The following is a 20,122-nucleotide window of genomic DNA, read 5'->3' on the forward strand; positions in this document are numbered from 1 at the left end:
GTCCTCCGCTTGTCATGATGCCCTTGTCCTGGGATCAAACCCCACGTCAGGCTCCCTGGTCAGTGGGGAGCCTGCTTCTCCCTCTCCCTGCTGCTCCCCCTGCTTGCACTCTCTCTCTGTCAAATAAATAAATAAATAAATAAATAAATAAATAAATAAAATCTTTAATAATAATAATAATATGCAAGCAGGAAGATTAAACGGATTTTTAAGGGCTGATAAAGATAGAAAAATCACAACAAATTTCTAAACGTAATTATATTTTAAATAGGACACACACTTTCCTCTATCAAGGAATTCTTAGGAAATCAGGTTCAGTAGGTGGAGCTCTTTCCTCTGAATTGGGAGTTATCACAGCTTAGTAAAAAAGGATCTGGTTTTGAACATGAAGACAAAGCGAATATTATTTTTTTAGAATAATTTTAAGTTTTAATAGACTTAGTCACAATATGCTCAAAAGGACAGAATGGTGCAATAAACACCATCATCCCTCTCTTTTCCCCAGTACCATCCCTCTCTTTTCCCCAGTCACTAATTTATTCTTCCCAGAGGTAACCAGTGTTAAGTTTCTTCTGTATCCTAGAAACAGTCTATGCATACACAAACTAATATCTCTCTCTTTTCCAGCTTTTTTTTTAAAAACATGGATGATACATTTTCCCTTTGTGATGAGTATTTATTTATTTATTTATTTTAAAAGATTTTATTTATTTGTCAGAGAGAGAGGGAGAGCGAGTGCAGGCAGACAGAATGGCAGGCAGAGGCAGAGGGAGAAGCAGGCTCCCCGCTGAGCAAGGAGCCCGATGCGGGACTTGATCCCAGGACGCTGGGATCATGACCTGGGATCATGACCTGGGATCATGACCTGGGATCATGACCTGAGCCGAAGGCAGCTGCTTAGCCAACTGAGCCACCCAGGCGTCCCTATTTATTTATTTTTAAAGAGGGAGGTCACAAGTAGGCAGAGAGGCAGGCAGAGAGATAGGAGGAAGCAGGCTCCCTGCTGAGCAGAGAGCCCAATGCGGGGCTCGATCCCAGGACCCTGGGATCATGACCTAAGCCGAAGGCAGAGGCTTTAACCCACTGAGCCACCCAGGTACCCCTTTTCCAGCTTTTTATCTTGAAAAATTCCAAACCTACAGAAAATTGCAAGTGTAGGACAATGAATACACATATACCCTTCATCTGAACCTGTGCTGTCCAATTTAGTAAGACCAGCCCATGTGACTATTGTGGATTGAAATGCAGCTAGCGCAAACTTAAATATTCTATAGGTGATGACTGCCTACTGGGTTTGTTTGTTTTTTTAAGATTTTTAATTTATTTATTTGACAGACAGGGATCACAAGTAGGCAGAAAGGCAGGCAGAGAGAGAGGAAGGGAAGCAGGCTCCCTGCTGAGGAGAGAGCCGGATGCGGGGGCTCCATCCCAGGACCCTGAGATCAGGACCTGAGCTGAAGGCAGCGGCTTAACCCACTGAGCCACCCAGGCACCCTTGTCTACTGCTTTTTTAAGCCTTAATATAGAAGGAAAGAAAAGTAAAATAGCTCAATAATGTTTACTTTGATTATGTTTTTAAAGATTTTATTTATTTATTTGATAGAGAGAGATCACAAGTAGGCGAAGAGGCAGGGAGAGAGAGTGAGAGGGAAGCAGGCTCCCCGCAGAGCAGAGAGCCCGACGCGGGGCTCGATCCCAGACCCCGAGATCACGACCCGAGCCGAAGGCAGCGGCCCAACCACTGAGCCACCCAGGCGCCCCGACCCCGATTATGTTTTTAAATTAGAAATATATCGGGGGGCGCCTGGGTGGCTCAGTGGGTTAAGCCGCTGCCTTCGGCTCAGGTCAAGATCCCAGGTCCTGGGTTCGAGCCCCGCATCGGGCTTTCTGCTCAGCGGGGAGCCTGCTTCCTCCTCTCTCGCTGCCTGCGTCTCTGCCTACTTGTGATTTCTCTCTGTCAAATAAATAAATAAATAAATCTTAAAAAAAAAAAAAAAGAAAAAAGAAATATATCGGGTTGGGGCAACTGGGTGGCTCATTCGGTTGGGAGGGCGACTCTTGATTTCAGCTGAGTTCATGATCTCGGGGTGATGAGATTGAGCCCCCTTGTCCTGCCCCACACTTGGCGTTGAGTCAGCTTGGGATTCCCTCTCTCCCTCTCCCTCTGCCCCTCACACCGCTCAGGTGGGTGCTCTCTCTCTGTCCCTCTCTACATAAAAAAAATTTTAAAAGAAATATATCAGGCTAAAATATCATAAAAATTTATTTCACTTTCTCTTCACTTTTTAAGGTATCTATTAGACTATTTAAAATTATATATGTGCCTTGGGCGCCTGGGTGGCTCAGTGGGTTAAGCCGCTGCCTTCGGCTCAGGTCATGATCTCAGGGTCCTGGGATCGAGTCCCGCATCGGGTTCTCTGCTCGGCGGAGATCCTGCTCCCCCCCCCTCGCTCTGCCTGCCTCTCCATCTACTTGTGATCTCTCTCTGTCAAATAAATAAATAAAATCTTAAAAAAAAAAAAAATTATATATGTGCCTTGCATTATATTTCCATTTTACAGTACTGATTTAGATTCACCAGTTGTTGATTTTTTGCTATATTTGCTTTCTCTTTATCTTTCTTCTGAAGCATTTGGGGTTAGTTGCAGACATCATAATACTTTACTTTTAAATATTTTATCCTGTATTTCCTAAGGACAAGGAAAACAATTATCACATTTAGGTAATTTAAAGGTAATATAATATTATTATTTATTATACGGTTAAAAACTAATGTTTCAATTGTCAAAATAACACTTCTTAGACTTTTAAAATTCTGAAACCATTATTCTGGAACAATTCTGGAACAATTCCTGATTTTTCTTAACAATATTGATCTTTTTGAATCGTGAAATACAGTTGTTTCAGAACTGAATTTATCAATTCAGATAAGTATCTCTTTTGAAAAGAAAAGAACCTTAAGTTATGTGTCCTTCTCAGTACATGACGTCAGAGTGGCATAATGCTGATGTATCATATTGCCTCTCATGGTCACTATTGTAGGCAGAATAATGGCCCCCACAGGGATGTCCCAGTCCTAATCTCTAGAACACATGAATCTGTTACTTTACATGGCAATAGGAACTTTGCAGATGTGATTAAGGATTCTGAGACACAGGAAAGTATCCTGGATTCTCTGAGGGGGCCCAAAATCATCACAAGGGTCCTTATAAGTGAAGGAGAGAGGTAGGAGAGTTAGTGCCCCAGTGATGTGGTCTGAGGAAAACTCAACCTACCTCTGTTGGCTTTGAAGAAGGGGAAGAGGACCTTGAGCCGAGGGATTCAGGTGGCCTCTGGAAGCTAAAAAAGGCAAGGAAGCAGATTCTTCCTTTGAGCCTCCAGAAAGAAAACAGCCCTCCCAACACCTAGATTTTATCCTAGTGAGACCCAATGTCAGACTTGCGGATTATAGAATTGTAGGATAATACATTTGTGTTTTTTAAGCCATTGAGTTTGTGCTAATTTTTTACAGCAGCTATAGGAAACATAGAGTAAATTCGAGCATTTGGTTAAGGTGTTCACCATGCTTTGAGAATGTATGAATCTTCTGTTCCTCAGTAAACTTTCACCCACTGACAATCTTTGCTTGAATCAATTATTACCGTGGTGATTGCAAAATGGTGTTTTTGTTTTATTTTTCTCTTGTAAATAACTTCCCTTTCTCTCCTTATTCTCTCATTTTTAAATATCAGTTTGGACTCATATATTCTTTCTCTGTTTTTATTCAGTGTGTTATAATCCAGCACTGTCATTTTTCTTAGTAATTAAATTGTCCCAAATTTGGCCAGAGGAGTCCTTTTAAGTTTGCTCCCGTATTCTTTTGATATGTCTCCCTTATTTTTTTTTTTTAAGATTTTATTTATCTATCCAACAGACAGAGATCACAAGTAGGCAGAGAGGCAGGCAGAGAGAGGGAGAGGCAGGCTCCCCACCGAGCAGAGAGCCAGATGTGGGACTTGATCCCAGGACCCTGAGATCCTGACCCGAGCCAAAGGCAGAGGCCCAACCCACTGAGCCACCCAGGCACCCCATGTCTCCCTTATTTTTGAGCACTTCTTTACCTTCTGTCCCAAGATGGTTCAGGCACACCCTGTAGTTTATAGACCAGCTTAGAGAGAATTAAGGTCTTTATGCATATATCTTTTCTTTTTTAATCTCTTTGTTTTATTTTTACACAAAGAGGGACATACTCTACATACTTTTTCTAACTTCTTAAAATTAATATCTTTTAAAAGAGGGACATTCCTTACATAAAAATTTTCTCATTGCTTTTGATAACTACATCATATTCCACTATTTAGGTGTTTTATTAAAGCAGTTCATATCAGTCATTTAGATTATTTCCAATCTTCTTCTTTTACCAAAGTACTAATATGAATAACTTGGCTCAATATAATTTAGCATTTAGTTTTTACAGATTTGCTCCGAAATGACTCAACTTATAGAGTGCCAGTTTCTGATTTGAAAATGTTGCTATATATTGGAAGAAAAATCATTGTATCCAACTCAAAGTCACTTATAATTTATTGACAATTTTATTTTTCAATTTGATTTCAGTCTGACTCAGCTATTCTTCTGTTCATTAATTTGTTCATTTATTAAACAAATATCTATTCACTAATATATGTCAGGGCCTGTATTAGGCAGGGACTATATTAGGCACGAAGGACATCAAGATGAACAAAATGGGATTCCTGACCTTGAAGTTCAGTCTGGTAGGGTTCAAGTAAATAAGGAATTACAGTAGAGTAGTGAATATTAAGAGACGTGTAGGACTATACTTTAATAAATATATTTAATAGATAAAAAATGTGCCACTCATCATGCATACTTTACTGATGGGAATGTAAAATGGTACAGCTACTCTGGAAAGTAATTTGGCAGTTTCTTAAAAAACTAAACATGCACTTATCATCTGACCCATCACTTGTGCTCTTGGGAACTTATCCCAGAGAAATGAAAACTTATGTTTACACAAAGTCTGTCCACAAATGTTTATAGCAGCTTTTTTTTTTTTTATAATAACCCCAAACTGGAAACCACAGAAATATTCTTCAGTGGGTGAACAGTTAAACTGTGGCACATCCATACCATGGAATATTTATCAAAAAAGGGAACAAACCATCGATCCACGTAACAACGCGGATGGATCCCAAGGGAGTTATGAAAAAAAAAATCTAAAAAGTTACATACAGTATGATTCCTTTTATATAGCATTTTTTAAATTTTAGAGATGAGAAGGGATGAGTGATTTGCAGGAATCAGAGATGTGGTGGAGAGGAAGATGGATGCAACTATAAGGAAGCAGGTCATGAGAACTTTGTGGTACTAGAGCAGTTCTGTGTCTTATTGGGATAATCTGTACAGATGATAAAATTGCATAAGACACACAAACACAAAAGAGAATATGTAAAACTGATGAAATACAAACAAGCTTGAAAGATCATACCTGTGTCATTTTTCTGATTTTGATATTGTACTGGAGCTACCCAAGATGTTACCATGGAGGGACAACTGGAGCTGTGGGAGAGGGGCAGAGGAAACCTGGGACTTCCATATATATATATATATATTTTTTCAATTGTGAATCTATAATTACGTCCTTTGAAAAAAACCCTTTTCAGTTCATTGCACTGTAAATTTCTTTCATCTAATGAATCCAAGGCAACAACTACCAGTTCTTTTTAGGGGTTCGTTTCAGAATTTTAAATTATATCTTAGCTGCAATGTCTTTGTACCAGCTTATTTGACTAAGTTTTCCAGAAAATGTAAAAAAACATGTAATGAATTCTCAAGCTACTAAACAGACTTTCCAGCAGAAATAAAGCAGCAGAAACTCTCCAAGAGCAGATAATTTTTTTTTAATGAACTGTGACTTTAAAAAAAGGGCAAATTTGTTGGGCTTGATATAAATAATCAGCCATTCGTTCTGCATGCTGACAGGCGACCAGACAGCAGTCCATTTCCACAGACATCAGTATTTCTTTCTGAATACATTCTGGGAGCCTCAGCCTTCTCCTCTCAAATGACAAGGAGATTTCTCCCTCCTCCTTAGACTTTATAACTGAGAGAAACACTGAGCCTAGGGCCATCCACAAAGACCTATTTACATTTTTCTCAAAATTCAAGGGGTATCTGTGATGTGCTGGACCAATGACAGCAGCTGTAAAAATGAACTACTACCTTCAACACTATTAAACAGTGAACTCAATTCTGTCTCTTTAGGTCCAAGATGGCTACCCACAGACCTCCACAGATGTCATTAGCATTTACCTCCCGTGGAACTCCTGTGTCTCAACCAGCTCAAGTCAGGCATGTGAAAGGAGGTGTTTCTCGGCTAGGAAGAGAGGGATAGGTTTAACCATTAAGAGTGAACTTTCATGGTGCCAGCAGACTAAACTCATCACCCAATACACAAATCTTCTCTCCGATACCTTGAAGGAGAAAACTTCCAAAGGAGTTTCAATTCTTTCAGTGGTTGAGAGCTCATTGCTTATCCAAGAAGGCTTTCATTACGGCAAACTATTAGAGCAGTATTTGCTGATGTTCCTGGAATTCCAGTTCAAGGAAAGGTAACCAGTGAGTGTTGTGCTTAAAAACAGACACACTCCTGTACCCCTGGGGTTAAAAATACATTATATGTTTATAAAAATTTTTAAAAAATTTAAAAAACCAGACACACTAGGGGCACCTCGGTAGCTCAGTTGGTTGAGCTTCTATCTGACTCTCGATTTCACTGAGGTCATGTGCTCAGGGTCATAAGATTGAGCCCCCACCTTGGCCTCAGCATGGATTCTGCTTAAGATTCTCCCCTCTCCCTCCACTCCTACCCCCATGCCCCATGTGGGCATATGCTCTCCCTCCCTAGGGGGAAAAAAAAGACACACTAGCCACACTTCATTACAAAATTATCTTTATTTTTTTTGGTTTTTCCTTTTTAAATTTAAATTCAATTAATTAACATATAATGTATTGTTTCAGGGGTACAGCTCTGTAATTCATCAGTCTTATATAATACCCAGTGCTCATTACAATACATACCCTCTCCAGTGTTCATCACCCAGTTACCCCATCCCTCCACACCTCTCCTTACAAAATGATATTTAGATAGATACATAAGAAAAATACTGCACACATTTGCAGTGACAGTTGCTATTGTTTGTTGATGTTTCCCAAAGCCTCCCCAGACTCTGGGCTGAGCCTGGAGCCTATGGAAGGGCTTGATCTCACAACCTTAGGATCATGACCTGAGCTGGAATCAAGAATCAGAAGCTTAACTGACTGAGCCACTCAGGCACCCAAAGGTTACAACTTTTAAGAAAGATAGAAAGAAAGAAAGGAGGAAAGAAAGAAAGAAAGAAAGAAAGAAAGAAGGAAAGAAAAAAAGAAAGAAAACCGTTTACTAAAGATAACCTTTACTAAAGAAAGAAAACCTTTACTAAAATAATGTATAAGAGTCATAGCTAACTTTTCTTGGTCCTATTCTAAGTCTAAGCATCATTCATGGATTACCTCATATAAAGTTGATACTATTATCCTATAAAGTTGATACTATTATCTCCCTTTTACAGATAAAGCAACAGAGGTTAAGCAACATATCCTACGTCAGCACAGGTAGAGCTATAGTCTGAGATCAGAGCCTGAATTCTTAAGAGACTGCCATGTTCTTAAACAGTACATGTTCTAATGAGGTTCAATCTTTAGTGTACTAAGATTTCTCAAATTATTTTATGTATTTCATCTTGTCTCCCAATTAAAATTTCATCCTTTATTTAGAGTGGCACTGCCCAGAATAATTTTTTTATAATACTGGAAATAATCTATCTAAAAGAATGGTCCCTAGCCATGTGTAGCTCTTCAGCATTTGAAGTGTGGCTAGTGTAATGAAAAAATACATTTTTAAGTTAAATTTAAGTGGCCACATGTCACTAGTATTGGACAGTACATATCTACTAGGGGATAAGGAAATGATTTTTTTTCTCTGGTGTCTCTCTCCAGAAGGACAGGGCTTGGGCAAATCAATAAACGCTAAATTAATGAGAAGGAACTAGTGATGAATCTTTAAGGGTAATTTTTCTCTACTTCTAAGCTGGGGAGCAGAAATCTCTATTATCCAGGACAGATAGTCAAGAATTGCCACTCAATGAACATTTCTACAAATGTCCTATAAACTGCATTCTTTTTTTTTTTTTTTAAGATTTTATTTATTTATTTGACAGAGAGAGATCACAAGTAGATGGAGAGGCAGGCAGAGAGAGAGAGAGAGAGAGGGAAGCAGGCTCCCTGTTGAGCAGAGAGCCTGATGCGGGACTCGATCCCAGGACTCTGAGATCATGACCTGAGCCGAAGGCAGCGGCTTAACCCACTGAGCCACCCAGGCGCCCCTATAAACTGCATTCTAAGGCAGACTTCTTTATAAACATTGTTAGAGTAAGCAACTGCTAAATTCTCATTAAGCGACTTCACTCTGTCCTTATGCATCACATATATACGTGAATATTTCTATAATTGAGTTATTCTGCATTTGGGAGGAAATATCACGAATAATAATAGGTATCTTTTGAATATAAACTGTAGCTCTCTATCAGAGTCCTCAAAGTGGAGAAGTCATGAGCCACTGTTTTCCTGACTCCTAAGCAGTTCAGCTTCTACCTTGCTCCACATGGAACTCCTCTCAAGAAGCCTTAGCAATTTTATCAGTTTGTACTCCTATGGAACATGTCTTAATCTTAGCCATTTAAAAAAAAATCTTAGATTTCAACATCATAAAAGCACTCATCAAACAAGTGTGAGAATGGCTAAGTTTCTCTGGAGATCCCAATGTTCTTTTTGATTCAATAAAATCAGCTCTTTGTATTTTAAGAGTCTAATTTTTCCCTTGAAAATAATTTGCAAATTACTGCAATTGCCTAAAGATATAAACCGGATGTCCAATTTTATATATGTTCAGTTCAGAACTGGACAATTATTCCATACCTTGCAAGATAGTATAACGTGACCACTTGCAGCTGAAATGCCCAAGTCCATAAGCGGCATCAACAACCCAAAGGAGGCCACTGTCTAGTGTGCTTGTGTGTATGGCCTCTGACATACCAGTGTTATCAAACCAGCTGTAGACTGCCTTGGCTTTTTTTCCCCCCCCTGTGTGTAAGGGTAAACCTCAAGGCCAAATCCTCCTAGTCATCTTGCAGTGCTGGTCATGGGACCAAAGAGGAAAGAGCTCCCAAGAAGGGATGGGAAGCTCACCAGCACTGCCCCGTTGCTGATGCAAATCCTCCCAACCAAGGCTCTCTAGGATCTCTGCCAAGACTCGGCCTGGAAAATCCAATAGCTACGTCCCTACTGCTGTACTGATTGCAATTTGGCTGCACCCGGGATGCTGTACCAGGTCGGGAGCGGGAGGGGGAGGAGATGGTGGGCCCCTTTGAGAAACGTAAAGCCGGAAAGGACAGAAGGATGACTTTATTGTGGCCAGTGGTCCCCAAGCTGGACGGAAACTCAAGGCTTTAAAACTCGGAGAGACGCTTTATAACTCCAGCTTTGCTCTCAAAGCCTCACTTTCCACGAAGAGTGGTGGCCATGGCGGGCCAGCTGTAGGGGATGCGGCCCGGGGCTAGGTAAGACGACCCTCTCAGGCTGCGCCGCCCGGCGTCCGGCCGCCGGGGTAACAGCGAGCTCCCTCTTGGACGCGTCACAATGGGCCGAGGCCTGCGGAGGCCGCGCGCGCAGCTCTCCGGGGAGGAGCCGCCCGGCCAAGGCCGGGGCTGTGTCGGGGCCGCGGAGGCTGCGGCAGCCGAGGGGTGGCGGGGGTGGGTACTCAGCCTTCCAGCTCGGAGATCGCTGGGGCGGGGAGGATGCCGCAACCCAAGCCGCCGAGCCCCGTCGCGGAGCTTCCAGGCCCCCGCCGCTGCGGAGGGGCGCAGAGCGTGGCGCGGGCCGGGCGGAGCTAGAGGCGGGCGTCTGCACCGCGTCGCGCCACCCGCAGTTCCCCGCCTCCGGCCGGGCCCGCGAGCCTGTCGCGGCCGATGCCCTGACCGCGGGCGCAGCTGCAGGGTTGGCAAGGTGCCGCGCTCGGGGAGAGGACTGAGGAGTCCTGGCGGCGCCCGAGTCCACCAGCTCCCGACGCCGCTCCCCGGGGGCACGCGCCTCGGCGCTCCTCCCTCCCGCCCCTGCTCCTCCTAGCCGCACGAACCTCCCCCGACCCCTCCTTCCCCCACCCTAGAGGATGCGCTCCCCCGCGCCGAGCTGCAGAGGCCACCGCTCCCAGAAATGCGTGCGCCCGATCCCCTTCTCCGGGACCCGAGGAGCCGGCGCCCCCGCCCTGTAGGTAGGTGGGTGAGGCGGGGACCAGCTCTAGCCGTGGGCCGCAGCTGATGCTGCCGCTGGGGAGAGGCGGGGGGGCCGGGGCCAGGACCCGCCAAACTTGCCTCCCGCCCAGGCTCGGGAGAGCGCTCGAAGGTGTGCTAATGGCGCTGGGCGCAGACCCTGTGAACCTGACATCCTCTCCTGGAGCTCGTAAGGCCGAGTGGTGGCGAAGTAGAGCTTGACCCTTTCCCCGCCCGCCCCGCTCCCTCCCGGCCCGGTGGGCTGCGTGCGGCGGGCGGGGGTGGGGAGGACCGGAGGGCTAGTGGCTTATTTGGGGGCCGGGGCGGGGCGGGGGGGGGGGAGGGAGTAGTACCGTTGGATTTTCTGCAGCTCAGGTAAAAATATGTCACCGTAATGTTTCGACTGAATGAGCAGATGCTTTCTTCCTGTTTTAGCTAAACGTGTAGCCACGCAAATCGTTATTTTAGCAGCACGTAGAAGTAGCTGGGGATTTTTGTATATTTCGGAACCGGCTGTGTGCTGTATACACTTGGTGATCGCTCAGTCCCTTACAGGCAACGTTTTGGTGCCAGTTAGGGAAGACCCTTCTAGAAGTCAGATTTTTCCGGAGCTACGTGAGGCTGGGGTATTCTGGTGATGCCTACTCGGGAACCTCCTGCTTTCCTAAAGGGATGTGTTTTTAGAGTGGCAAGTTTGATACAGGTGTCGGGAGTTGAGAATCTGCTGGAAGGATGCGCCCAGGCGGCCAGCAGAGGCAGCCTTGGGCACAGCCTAGCTTCCAGCTAGGTGTTACGGTTCGTTTTTTTTTTTTTTTGAGAAACTGGTTTATGAATTCTTTCTTTTCCCCCAGGTGTGAAGTTCATACATCCGGGCTTTGACAAGATTATCTCTTCACGGGCTTTTTTTCTTTCTTTCTTTCTTTTTTTAAAATTTTATTTTATATTAAGAAGATTAAGAGTTTTGGAAAGTAGATCGTTGTGAACTCCAATTTAATATGAACGTATTAAGGTTTAGAGCTTTGGAAAATGAGCTAATGTCATCTCCAGGAGGACAGAATCTTGTTCAGTTCTGTAATCCTCTGCGTCTGATGCATGCTGGGTGTTCATTAGTTATTTGTTGAATGAACTGTGTTTCAGGCTTCATCTAAAGACAGTTTAGGATTACACTGTATTTGTCCTGCGGCTCTTGAAGTTTAACTGGATTTTAAAAAATTGCCTGTTTTTGGAAAGTGTCAGATTATCTTTACATTTAAATATGAATTTTGGCATTCTTAGGACCACATACTTTTTTTTTAAATTGTGTTATTAAATGAAGTAATTCTCCTCAACCCCTAATAGAAGTGCATTTCATGTCTCAGCTTGCAGATTTTCTAGTCTTGTTGGTAATCAAACATATTCCTATTAAACTCTCAAACACAATTTCAAAAATACAATTCATGTTTACAAGAAAATTCTGTTACTCCAGATGTAACAGTGTTTTGGTTACTAAGTGACATATTAATTCTGTTTAGACTTGAGTTGTAGATGATCTAATTATAATGTATTTTATTACAGTAAAAATAAAGCATTTTGGGGTGTCCGTGGTTCCTAAATGATTCAGAATGTATGGTATAGACACATATTTTGAACTGTGCAGGCTTTCCTAGTGTATAAGCATATCAATTTCCAAATTTGACAGTTTGCGTGCATTGGTGGTATAGTGGTGAGCATAGCTGCCTTCCACATTTCATAATTTGGAAATCAGGGTTTTGGAAGATTCAGTGTCTTTTTGCTTTTAAATTCTATGTTATCTTGGAAGGATCAAGGATCACTGCATCATATTTCATTTGCTTTATTTTTGCACTGTGAGATTTCCTGTTTTGATTTTGTTTTTAATTTCCCTGTTATGTAAGCTTTATGAATCAGTATTAACCTTTTTCCAGTAACTTTGTGTAACACAATTATCTGGGAGTGGTCCAGTCTTTTTACTCTCTTCCCTTTTTTCTTTACTTTTTTGGTCATTTTATTTTTACTGTTTTTTAAGATTTTATTTTTAAGTAATCTCTACACCCCACATGGGGCTTGAACTCACACCCCCCAAGATCAAGAGTTGGATGCTCCATAGACTGAACCAGTCAGGTGCCCCTTTTTTGTCATTTTAATACCTTGCCACTATCCTCACTATATATTACCCCAAAGAGTTATTTTCATAAAAGGACAGTAAGCCATAGTTTATTACTATTGTTTCTCTATCCTACTGGGCCTTTCCTACATGGTGAGGAAATCACACTTTTATGTAAAAGGTGGTAAGATTGGGGGAACCAACAGTGGGAGGGAACATATGGAAAACATTACAGTTTATTAAAATGCAGCAAAAGTCCTCCCCCAAATAAAGATAGTTACATTTTATACACCTTACATTTGTGATCAAGAATATTGAGCAGTGGGCGCCTGGGTGGCTCAGTGGTTGGGCGTCTGCCTTAGGCTCACAGGGTCCTGGGATCGAGGCCCACATTGGGCTCCCCGCTCAGCGGAAGGCCTGCTTCTCCCTCTCCCACTCCCCCTGCTTGTGTTCCCTCTCTTTCTCTGTCTCTCTGTGTCAAATAAATAAAAAAAATCTTAAAAAAAGAATATTGAGCAGTTAATTTACATTGTTTTACTTGTTCTTTAATTTCTCAAAAGAGCCCTCCTTCCCCTGTGGTTACACTAAGCTCTTTCTACTTTGTTGCAGATAATAAACACTTATTTGTTCATTTGACAAATAGAAATTGAGTACTTAGACACTCTTGGCCTTGAAACCAGTCAAGTAAGAGCTAGTTTTTAATCTCAGAATGGGAGAGGAATTTTTCTGTGTGTGTCCTTCATCCAAATGCGCAATGCCTCTGTGATTGGATGACTCACTCTCAGGGCCTTGTCTGGTGAGCCCCCAACACCCCGCCTCCATGTGCACCATTGGAATGCAATTCTAAGACCAGGTATAGTCTCTCCTCTCTTTCTGTATCTTTCCTAAGGTTTGTTGCCAAAACCTTTGTCCCTTCTTTGCTAAATGTTATTTACTGTCCTTTTTTTTTTTTTTTAATTTTTTTTTTTAAAGATTTTATTTATTTATTTGACAGAGATCACAAGTAGGCAGAGAGGCAGGCAGAGAGAGAGAGGTGGAGGCAGGCTCCCTGCGGAGCAGAGAGCCCGATGTGGGGCTCGATCCCAGGACCCTGGGATCATGACCTGAGCTGAAGGCAGAGGCTTAACCCACTGAGCCACCCAGGCGCCCCTGTCCTTTTTTTTTTTTTTTTTTTTTTTAATACCAGCCCATAATTTTTGTTGTTGTTCTTTACATCTGGTGGGATCCACTCAATTTACATATGTTGAAACCAGAATTGTTATAATTGCAGAGAAAGTATGGAAAGGAAAATTTGTATGACCTTGAATTTCAAATATGGAGAGATGGTGGTTGAAGAATAGTTGTTGTCTACTAACCTCTTCTGAACAGTGGCGTAGAATGCCTTTATTTCTGCACATGCCAGAGAATATTAGTTGTCAGCTCATAAATCTGACCTCAATCTTAATGGAGAGAAATGATGGTTCTAGAAGGTTGGCGGAATAAAGGCCATAAGCTCCACCCATTCCATTCCAGTTCTAGATGTTAGACTGGGAGTCTAGCGAAATTTTCAGAAATGAGTACATTGGTGACCTTGTTTTGCATTTTTTGTAACCCCACCCCATGCCCAATTGTGCACATGCGGAGGGTTCTACTAATAATAGGCGTCACAAGGAACCTGCTGTTAGGTTACTTAAGAGATGTGGTTACCAAGATCATTGTTCCTTTTGCAGCTCTTGTGTGAAGACCCAGGCAAGTTCCATTTAGCGATAGAGGACAAAGAAAAGCTTTACTTGCCCTGCACAAATGTTGTGTGCCTTTTTTTCACAATGCAAATCTAGCATCAGATAATTGATTATATTTCCCTTTCTGATTTGGCAACTAGCAAATGCAGAATCAAATTTGCAACTAGATTTTAATAACCCGATAAAAACCTATGACCTAATATTGATGTTCTAACTTACCTTTGATATTGAGCTTCTGTTCTACTTTGTTTTTCTTGATTCTGATTTTTATCTAATTATATTTTCCCACTATATTGAATTTATTATTTAAAGCTGACTCATATCCTTTGTGAAACAAGGCAAAACATAATACATAAAACCAAATGAAAACATTTGCAGAATTGATCTCTAGACACATGTTTTTGATTAGCAAGTTTAATCAATTCCATTCACTATGTTTTGAATAAGTGTTGCAAGTTTAATATATTTGAGATTATATATCCACATGGAAAACAGTGTTCTTTAGTTTCGCAAAACTAAGTTCCACTCACGTGTATTTGAACTTAGCCGAATGGAAAACAATGTTCCATAGTTTTGCAAAATTAAATTCCATTTATTTTGTAATATTAAATTATATCCACTTACCACCAATTTAAAAATTGCTCAAATCATTAAGTTTAAGTCAGTTATTTCTGGAATCTATCTTATGTGCTTTGTTAGGCTGAACAGGAGATTCATTCCATATAACTTTTAAAGTCATTTTTAGCCCCTGGGGCTAGCCTAAACTTGCTTAACACTCACCACACCAAACCTCAAATCTGACCTCTTTCGTATCAGTAATTTATTTGATTCATCTCTGTTTTAATGAATCAGATTAATAGATTCTATTACCATAAAATAGTTGTTAGTTAATTATTAATAGTTTAATTGACTAAAATTTCTTCATTCTGGTATTTTGACAGCTACCTGTTAAGTTGGCTCAATGTAACCAGGTATTTACATTTATATGATGCCAAGTTCTGTTTAATAACAGAGTCACCCAGATCAACAGAGAGATTGGCCCTTCTTAAGGTTCACTCATGGGTGCGGTGCAGGAGACTTTGGGGGAAAATAATCTGAATTCAAAAGGGGAATGTGAAACCTTAGCGTCCTTTGAAGAGAGATGTGGGCAGATTTTTACACAGAAGCATTTCATTTCAATAACCTCTATGTCTTTTTCAAAATTTATTTTTGTGGCAGTTAATACCTTCATGTGATTCAGAAGGTGCAAATGGGTATATAATAAAAGGACTCTCTCGTCCCCTTGCCCCAGTTACGTGCTTCCGCTATCCACTGGCGACCAGTGCTCTCTATTAAGTGGGAATCCTCCGGTGACATTTGATGTATACACAAGCAAATAGGAACATTCAGCCTGTTTGTTACATCTCTCTACTATTTCTCGAAGTCCCTTCTCTCCATTCCCACTGCCCTTGTTTGGCTTTTCAGATGCTTTGGACTGTTGGCTTGCATTTTACTTTCTGCCACATCTCAGCTCTCCACTTTTCAGCCAGTCTTCCTTCTCAGCTTTCCTCTGAGGATCATCCTACATGGGAAGGAGTCTGCCGGAGATCTTAGTGGTCTCTGGGGCTCTGAGGAATTCATCTGTTGCCCCCTGTACCTCCCTGTCATGCCCTTGACCCACGTTTGGTCTTCACTGCCACGTTACCCCTGCCCCAAATTATGGACCCTTTATAAAAATCTGATAAAAATTCACGGTCCCATCACACACCACACACCATTTTGCCTGCACATCCTTGTGTATGGATCGCAAGTTAAGAATCTCTGCTGTTGTACAAAACTGCTTATCACTTCTGGAACATGCATAGCATACGATTTTCCTTCTCCATGCTGTTGTTCCCTCTGCTTGGAACTCTTTGTGCTCCCATTTTCCTTAGCAAGCCACACCCAGGTCTGGTGTCTTCTCTAAGGGCCATTTTTAGTTGAGACTCCATAAACTCACGGAGACTTCCCCATGTAATTTAGTGCCCCCAAATCAGTTTCCATACTGGGAATAGGCATTTCTCATAAACAACAAAATTGCTTTTCTAGTAGAAATTAACTTTGATTTTGGATAGCATGCTAAGATTGATTAAAAAAAAAACAACCCAAAACACCCAGGTTGAAGCTTTTATTTAACCATTCATCCCTCTTCTACTCTTCCCTCCAGCCCCCCAATAGAATACATGCCTGTATCATTTTCTCTAGCATCCTGCCTTCTCTAATTCTCTCTCAAATGTTGTGTTAACACTCATTCGAAAATAACGTTTGTATTTATTATGGCTCTCATCTCAGAGAGTGTCTTTGATGCCTCTGCCCTCGGGTTTCCCTCTGCAATTGGTACACAGAGTGGCAAAAACTTCCAAATAGGGTGCCATTAAACATTGACCCTGACAGATGACATGGACTATCTGGAGAGAATGGTCTATCCTAAGAAGTGACTCCTATGCATGCGAATGAGGTATTTTTAATTCCAAGCTGAGTAATCAGGGTGTCCTGTGTGCTCAGTTTTATTGCAGTGTGCCTGGCACGAAGTAGTTCGCTGTTAACTGATTAACAGGATTTAGAGAGTAGGACTATAATAGTGTTTGTTCAGCACTGTTCATGTGGAATCCTGACTGATGGATGATTCTGGTCATTAATCAGGTATGCCTTGTAGAGTAGGAAAAATTCACGAGATGACTTTGTAGGTATGAGATCCTTCAAGATCTTTCATTTTCCTGCTGAAATTTGACCTCACTAAGCGAACATCAGATTTACCGATTTGTTTCCTCAGGCATGTTGATCCTAGAATGTCCTGAGGGGTAGTAAAGAGTATTCTAGCGGTTGGATAAGAACAGTCCCTGCTGTATGATGATATAAAGCAGTTTTGGGCTATTAGTGTGTTGGGAGGGCCTGCTCAGTCCCAGGAGTTACAACTGAGCCCTCCTCCCGAGGTCCTGGTGATTCCCTCAACATACTGCCTCTCTTTTGGGTCCCGTTGAAACAGCTTGTGAGCAGCTCTCTGATATCTCAAATTGTAACACTTTGCAAAGTAGTTTCAATTTAACACACCTTAACTCTTTAAAGAGTATTCTAGTAAGGAATTGTTTTAGTCCGTTCAGGCTGCTGTAACAAAATACCATATGCTGGGTGGCTTATACATGGCAACATTTATTGCTTACAGTTCTGGAGACTTCGACGTCCGAGATCACGGTGTTAGCATGGTCGAGCTGTGGCAAAACCTCTTTCCCAGGTTGTGGACTGCTGATATCTCCTCGTATTCTTACACGGTGGAGGGAGCTAGGGGTCTCTCCAGGACCTGTTTTATGAGGGCACTGATCCCGCTGATGAGGGGGCTGGTCTGACCCTATGACCTAATCACTTCCCAAGGGCTCCACCTAATATTATTACCTGGGCATTAGGTTTCCAATGTATGAATTTGGGGGTGGGGGACACAGTCTATAGCAGGAATAGCAAATTCACAAAACAGTAACTGCAAATAGCCAAGACAGGAAAACCTATTCAACTTCATTGCCCCAAAGAAATGCAGGTTGAAATTAGATTTTGAAAGTCCATAACTGTGCTGGCAAAGTTGAGGTTGGGTCATAGTCCTTTCTCATGGATGGTGAGAGGGTCTGTTGGTATACTTTAGATTGAGAACAGTTCAGCTAGTAAAGTTTTTGGCACCAGTGGTTCTAAGAGTACATCCTAAGGGAATCTGGAATGAGGCTCAATTTCAACAATCAGCATAGTGTCTGGGGGGTTGCGGGGAGGGGGCATGTGGAACGGTCAGGGGTTATGAGGAGGGATACGGAAGCGAGTTGTCTGGCTTGGAATCCTCTCCCACCATTTACCAGCTATGTGAACTTAGGCAAGTTAATTTCCCCTTGATTTTCTCATCTATAAAATGAAGAGAGTAGTATGTACCTCCCACATGGTATTGAGAATTAGATGGATTAATATATGTAAAGTCCTGTCAAAACAGAGTAAGCAACTGCAGTAATTATTATCAAGGGCGATAGTTGGAAAATTTGAGACAAATCTAACAGTGGAGTCATTTTTTAAGAGCTGGTATATAGTTTACCAAACTGTATGCACAAAAGGATCCTAATTTGATTTTAAAATGCACCTGCATGGAAGAAAAGACAGGAAAGTGACAAAATAGTAGAGCTTTTTCCCCATTGATGGGATCATAGGCAATTTCTATTTTTCACATTTGTATTATCCATATATATTACAATGATACTTGTTAGAAACTACTAAAATTAAGGTGTCCTAGGATTCTTATATTCTCAACTTTTCTTTACCAAATGCATATTCATTTTGACATATTTTACTTTCTCTTCCTCCTTTCAAAGCTTCTACTATTTCACTTCCCCAACATTTTCACCCACGTGCCATCTGCTTCATATTTTCTTGCATATCGCTTGCTTGTTTTGGGTATAGATCAGCCCCAAGGCTAGTTCTTCAAGAATAAGTAGACCAAATAAAATGATTGATGACATTTTGGTGGTGGTGGCTTTCTCATAAGCTTAAGCAAGAAAATGCAGCTAAGGCTGTGTATCGTCTCCACATTTCAGGCACTCATCCCTATCTCCCATCCTCACCTGAATGAACTTGGCGCCCCAATACCCCTTTCACACACTTGCTTTTTAACTGCCCCCTTTATCTGAAATTTTCTTGCACATTTCTTCCTTTAAACCCAACATTCTTCATAATGTTGATGCTTAATTCCATGAACACTTCCCAAGACATCTACTCTACCCCTAATTTTAGTTGTTTTGTCACTTAACTATTTGTACCACAAATTAAACATTGGCTGCTTTATGGCTTAGTTCTTACAGTAAGCTGATAGGACTGTGTTTTATATTACCCTGTGGCTTTCAGTTTTCTAGCAGTGTTATTCACATATATGCACATGGGACACAGGAAGATTGGGTGTTGTTGGGTTGACAGTGTTCTTAAGACATGATTTATGAGTTTTCTGTTCCATCTTTCCTTTGTCCAATCTTCTTCTTACTTTCTTTTCAAAATCAGAATGTTACCCCTTTTGTTTCTCTGAGTCTTATAAATATTTACCTGAAGTTTTGATAATAAATTTTCATTCTTAAAGCCTTAAAACTAAAGAGCTCAATTGCAGAGAACACCATGGTTAGCAATGAATTTATAGTTGGGGTCCACTAATGTACAAACTAATCCTAATTGCAAGGATACCTCTATCATCAACTCAAAAATAGTGCTTGTTTGATCAAGACAATTTAATGAATCTTCCAGAAAATGTGATTAAAGTTCATAAATATGATAGATTCTCATAGATCTTGCATTTCCTGGAAAGGACAAAAATCCTAGGAAATGCTTTCATGTATCTACTCATAGTCTGGACCAGTGGTTTCCCAACTGAGATTCATGTGCCCCATGATGGTAAGGGAAGAAATTGCTAGAATGTCTGTATCATCTTTTCATGACTTCTATTTTTGTCACATGTTTTATAATGCATGTATTAGTACAGAAGACATGTTTTTTTTATAAGTAAAAATATATACATATGGGGTGCCTAGGTGGCTTAGTGGGTTGAGCCTCTGCCTTTGGCTCGCGTTGTGGTCTTGGGGTTCTGGGATCGAGCCCTGCATTGGGCTCTCTGCTCAGTGGGGAGCCTGCTTCCCCCTCTCTCTCTGCCTGCCTTTCTGCCTACTTGTGATCTCTGTCTGTCAAATAAATAAATAAAATATTTAAAAATATATATATGTGTATATATATATACATATGTATATATATACATACATATTAGGATTTTATGTTTAGATACTTGTAATAATGTGGAATATAACTTTTTTAAATGGAGACCATTGTTCTAAATAAAAGGTGAGACTTTATCGTTCTATGCCCCGAAGTCAGTTTCTGTTTGGTCTTTAGCTATAACAAATTAAAAATGAACTTAT

The 20,122-nt window shown here is 41.3% G+C and overlaps 1 protein-coding gene across 6 annotated transcripts in view; it reads left to right on the forward strand.

Annotated features, from left to right (window-relative positions):
- The window catches only part of NCOA7 (nuclear receptor coactivator 7), a 162,641-nt gene that overhangs the window by 474 nt on the left and 142,045 nt on the right, over nucleotides 1-20,122 (forward strand). For 2 of the 6 annotated variants that reach the window (XM_047732342.1, XM_047732346.1), the window contains exon 1: nucleotides 9,845-10,366. The exons of 1 other annotated variant lie outside the window; for it this stretch is intronic. The gene's annotated coding sequence lies outside the window, so the exon portion shown is untranslated. Of the gene's footprint in view, nucleotides 1-9,840; nucleotides 10,367-20,122 lie in introns of those variants that run through there. 3 more of the 6 variants (XM_047732349.1, XM_047732348.1, XM_047732343.1) reach the window with 3 other exon arrangements.

Source organism: Lutra lutra, chromosome 6 (genome assembly GCF_902655055.1).
Source record: "Lutra lutra chromosome 6, mLutLut1.2, whole genome shotgun sequence".
NCBI lineage: Eukaryota > Metazoa > Chordata > Mammalia > Carnivora > Mustelidae > Lutra > Lutra lutra.